The sequence below is a fragment of the Myotis brandtii genome, unplaced genomic scaffold (genome assembly GCF_000412655.1).
Source record: "Myotis brandtii unplaced genomic scaffold, ASM41265v1 scaffold59, whole genome shotgun sequence".
NCBI classification, from domain to species: domain Eukaryota; kingdom Metazoa; phylum Chordata; class Mammalia; order Chiroptera; family Vespertilionidae; genus Myotis; species Myotis brandtii.
Window position 1 is genome coordinate 1,971,749 of NW_005370223.1, and position 5,215 is coordinate 1,976,963.

At 49.0% G+C, this 5,215-nt stretch overlaps 1 protein-coding gene across 2 annotated transcripts in view; it reads left to right on the forward strand.

The window, feature by feature from the left end:
- Positions 1 to 5,215, forward strand: part of PTDSS1 (phosphatidylserine synthase 1) — a 59,870-nt gene that overhangs the window by 49,272 nt on the left and 5,383 nt on the right. The gene's annotated exons all lie outside the window — the stretch shown is intronic.

Sequence of the window (5,215 nt, forward strand, 5' to 3'; positions counted from 1 at the left end):
ATATCTGTATGTTATATGTATTGTATATGCATTCTTACACTAAAGTAAGCTAGAGAAAAGGAAGTGTTATTAAGAAAATCATAAGGAAAACACATTTACAGTATTTATAGAAAAAAGTCCACATATAAGTGGACACACACAGTTTAAACCCGTATTGTTCAGGGGCCAAATGTATTTTATGTTTGAAGGACGTGCAGTGGGGTAGAACGGTGTCATTTTGTGGGGGACCTGCTACCACTGTTTGGGGCGGAAATCTATGACCAAATTCTGTGAACTTTTTAATGGAATAATGCATATTTCTGGGAAGGTATATGCGCTGATAAAGTGAATTAGTATTTAACCTCTTGTTCTTTGTTTAACTAGGGTCATTGCTTTCCTGGAAGCTATTGTTTGCATAAAATTTGGACAAGATCTCTTCTCTAAGACACAGATACTCTATGTTGTCCTTTGGCTTCTTTGCGTGGTAAGTCATTACTTTTTTTACCCAAAGGGTTCGCTAAACTCCCCATGGTGTCTCTTCGGGGGGAAAAAACACCTCTCTTGTGTACCAAGGTTTCTTAGAAATTCATAGACAGGATATTCTATTTGTAATAACCTAGGAATGGTCACCAGTCCGAAGTTCAAGAATAAGCACACAGAACCACATGGCATGCAGAAGGGTCCCCTTCAGGGGTCCTGGTCAGAAGCCTACTTCTCTGCAGGTGCCTCATACATGCATTCATTTTACTTATAACGGGCATCGTCTACACACGCTGAGCATCCCAGGCTGCCACAAGCGACAAGGGCAGTTACAGTGCCCATAGCATACACATCCATGCAACCATTTATGTACCAGATGTAGTTCACAGACCATGGGAGATGGTTTGAAGGTAATCTGACAGTGCAGTTTCTGCCCCACAGGCCGGCTCTCTAGGCCATGCCTGGGTGGGGTGAGCGCCCTCTCTTGACGGGCAGCGCGCTGGGCCTGCAGCTCCATCGTCCTCGGACTCTTCCCTCGCCTCTAATGGGAAGTGAGAGCTTACCTCGCTGACACATTGTGACTGTCCTTCTTAACTTAGGTGTTTTATTATTTTGGAGAAAAGTCTCATTTTACATTTAAGCTTAGGATTCTTTATTTATTTGGTCTAGAAGATTAATTTGCACTTTCTTTATAATCATTGAAAATTTCTAATATATTTGGAAGTAGAGTAGATGACCCCTCATGTACCCATTATTTATTCAGTTCCAACAGTTATCAGCTCACAGCCAGTTTGTGTCCTTCTATTTCCTACTCATGTCCACCCCAAATTATTTTGAAGCAGATCCACCTATAATATTTTGGGGTGTATCTCTAAAAGAAGAAAAAATTGCTTTTTTTTGTTTAATGCAACCACCATATTATTATCACATTTGAAAAAGCATTAACAATAATTCCTTATTAACGTAATATATCTAATCAAAGTTCGGATTACTAACATGTTCTTAGTGTTTGAATCAGCACCCGCCCTTTACAGTTGTTGGCCTGCCTCTTAAGCCTCCTTTAATTTATAATCCCTTCTATCTCTGGCTCTCTCACCTTTGCAGTTTACTTGTTGAAGAAACCAGTTCTTTTGTCCTGTAGGTTTTCCCATGGTCTGGATTTTCCTGATTTCATCCTGTATGTAATTGAACAGATTTCTTTGTCCTCTATATTTTCTGTAAATTGGTAGCTAAATCTAGAGGCTTAATCAGATTCAGGTTTTTGGGGTTTTTTGGTGTTGTTTTTTTTTTTTTTGCAAGACTAAACTTTATATTTTTATGTGTTTTTTGTTGCCTTTCACAGTTTCTATTTTTAGGGTTACTTGTGAGAAATTCTAACTGTGCCAGGGTACCTGCAGCCGGTTCTGTCCTGTTTTAACTTGAACAACAATGGTTTCCTTTGTACTGAAACTCCAGAGTTCGCACTCTGTCCCATTGAGTCTCCGTGCAGGGATTGGTTAGGAGAGTGTGCAGATGTGCGTGGAGATTGTAACAAGTGCTGTGACCTCAGGTGTGTGGACTGCGGTGTGACTGACTGCCCTCACCTGGTGCCAGAGGGGACACAGAGAAGTGGAGGCCGGGGCACTCCTGGGACGTGGGCAGGACGTGGTCCAGCCAACCAGGCACAGTTCCCCCACCTCCTCGGCCCCCAGTGCATCAGTGGCCTCACGACCATGCCCAGGAAGCCCGCTGTGGTCACCCCACCTTCAGGGACCCCATCCGTCTCTCTTTAAGTTGTAGAGACTTGCTCTCTGTTTTACTTATTTGACACTTCACATAGGCCTCCTTATGTTGGTGATTTGGGATTTGCATTGGTGTCTGTGATTGTGACCTTATTAAGGACATGAAGCACTTCTGGTCCTCCCGTCGATCTCTCCCTCACTTAGCAGGGTCCCAGCGTGTTCGTTATTCCTTCACACCTCGAGTGCTCGTCAACGCTGCACCTGGTGCGGGACGCCCACAGGTAGATGATGGGGTGAGACATTACACCGTTCTCAGCCCTTCTCGTGAACTGCACAGCTCTTCACGTTGAGGGGAGGCACTCTGTTGGCCCTCTTTTGTTGATGAAAGAATAAAGGCACAGGGAGGTTCATCACTTGCCCCAGTCACACACAGGGTAAGTGGCAGAGGGTGCCCCTCCAAGGGTTTCCACATCTGGACGGGAATTATATGTACAAAGGAGTGATGTTAACGTTTGCTAAGTCCCAGAGCTGAAGGAGCACTGGAGAGAGCACATACGAGGTGGGGAGTTGGCCAGGCTCCCAGGAGATAATGAGTGAGGGGTCCCCATGAACGGCTCTCCCACCCCTTGGGTGCCCCCGCTCCTCTCCTCTGTCACTCTCTAGTCAGCAGGTCACCAGGTTCTAGTCATTCAACCATGTGGCCCAGCTCCACCCTCCTCTTCCCACTGCCTGTAGCCGTCTACACACCCATGCTCTCTCCATCCTGCCCTTCAGATCCATCCTCTACACGGCCCCTCCGAGCGATCTTCCAGAATTCAGGTCTCAATCCCTTTCCCTGCTCGGAGTCGTTCCCTGTTGTTGGGGGGTTGAGAGGCCCAATCATACAATATATCCTCCCCCCACAAAGATGAGGAGAGAGTGGGAGGAGGATCTGCAGATCAGAGGAGCATCATTGATCAGCTGCCTCCTGCCCGTCCCCAACGGGGGATCAAGCCCACAGACCCGGGCCTGTGCCCTGACGGGGATTGAACTGTAACCTCCTGGTTCATAGGTCAACGCTAAACCACTGAACCCACCAGCTGGGCTCAGGGCCTTTTTTTTTTTTTTTTAAATATATTTTATTGATTTTTTTACAGAGAGGAAGGGAGAAGGATAGAGAGTTAGAAACATCGATGAGAGAGAAACATCGATCAGCTGCCTCTTGCACACCACTCATTGGGGATGTGCCCGCAACCAAGGTACATGCCCTTGACTGGAATCGAACCTGGGACCTTTCAGTCCGCAGGCCGATGCTCTATCCACTGAGCCAAACCGGTCAGGGCTCAGGGCCTTTTTTAAAGACCGAGATTGATCTCAAACTCAGGAGTGAGGTGAACATGACTCAGGAAAGGAATGTGAAGTTACCACACCAGGCCTCCCACATGACTCTGAGGAGCGGAGCCCCTCCTGTTCCCCTTGCTGGGTAAGAACATGCCAGGACGTTAGGTTAGCGGTTAGGGGGAGAGAAGATCGCCTGCTGGCTCAGAGCGCCCCGCAGCGGGTGTCTCTCATCAGTGTCGGTGAGCTGGGACATGGTGAGCTGGGGGCCTTGACATTTTAAGTGGGTACTTGCCTAGATTTCCACAGGTGTGATTGCAAACCCCAAATTACAAGCTTTTGTCTCCTGGGAAGGTGTGAAACGGGCCTTTTGTACCAGGTGAAGTGGTAAGCTGGCAGCCACAGTGGGCTCTTTGTGTGGTGACTGTGCTGATAAGCTCACCTCCCGCCCACTCAGCCTGCCCCCTGCAGAGCTATCTGCTGAGCTGCCCTCCCAGAGGTGCTGGTGGGGCTGGGGACTGAAGCAGAAGAGCCTCTCGCACCTGCCCTCTGGTGGACAAAATTCGAAGTGACAGCGCAGCCCTCACTTCCCACTGGCCTAGTGGAGTGACCTTTCTCTGGCCCGCCTCCCCACCATCGCAGCAAGCAACCGACTGGTCCGGGGAGGTGGGACCCATCCTCCCCAACGCCCCCCCCCCCCCCCCGTGAAGCGTAGGACGGCCTGTTTTGCTCCTTGGAAAGGACCTCGCACATACATAGGCCAATACACTGCAAATCCTCTGGTCTCTCCTACTCTTTGCAAACCTTGAAGGTGGTCCATTCAGTGGGTGGTGTATGTTAGAAATCTGAGCATGTACTCGCATATGGTAAAGATGAGAAGTTTTTCTTTTATAATTTTAATACACTCATTCATTGCCTAATTTTTTGATGGGGGAATCTGAGCCTTTTTTCTTTACGTCTCAAATCTATAGGTGGATGCCAGCTTGCGTTTGGATTCAATGTAAATGGACTGATGTCCTGTGTGTGTCATGTTCTCTCCACCAGGCTGCTCTCCCCACTTCCCTGATCTGGGGAGAGGCCAGTCGGGCTCTTTTTTTCTCACAGACACGTAGTAAATGTTGGTAACTTACAGGAGCCGGGCCGGAGCTAAGCTGCCAGCTGCTGCACAGAGATTTCCAGCCCTGCCTCCCGCACTGGCTCCTCCCTCCCGACTGGGCAGGGCGGATGCTGTAGCTGTTGGCCGTTCCTATGGTGCTTTCCGTTCTGGGGCTGGATGAGTGGAGGGATGAGTGGGGAGCGATGCGATGATGTGTGGGCATGAAGCCCTCTTTATCCCGACAGCCATCCCTGCACCAGGATGGGGGTATCTGTAGGCCTGTGCTCTGGCTCCAGTTCCGCCACACACTAGCTGTGTGTCCTCCTCAGGGCCACGTTCATTCCTCTTCTGTGAAAGGAGGGGACTTGAAATTAATGATCTGTGGGGTGACCCTTATAGATCTAAAGTTATGATTCTTAGAAAGAACGGAAAGCATTCCTCAAGAAGAGAAGGCTCCCCCATGATGCCACACCTGTTCCCATGTTGGGCCGAGGTGCTAGGTCCGTCCTCAGCAGGAAGGTGGGGTTAGGCAGGAGGCAGGCGGGGAGAACGGTGTCTGAAGCTAGGCATTCTGTCTGAAGAAGTAGTGGGAGTGGGCAGGCTGATTCACCTGCCGTCGGTC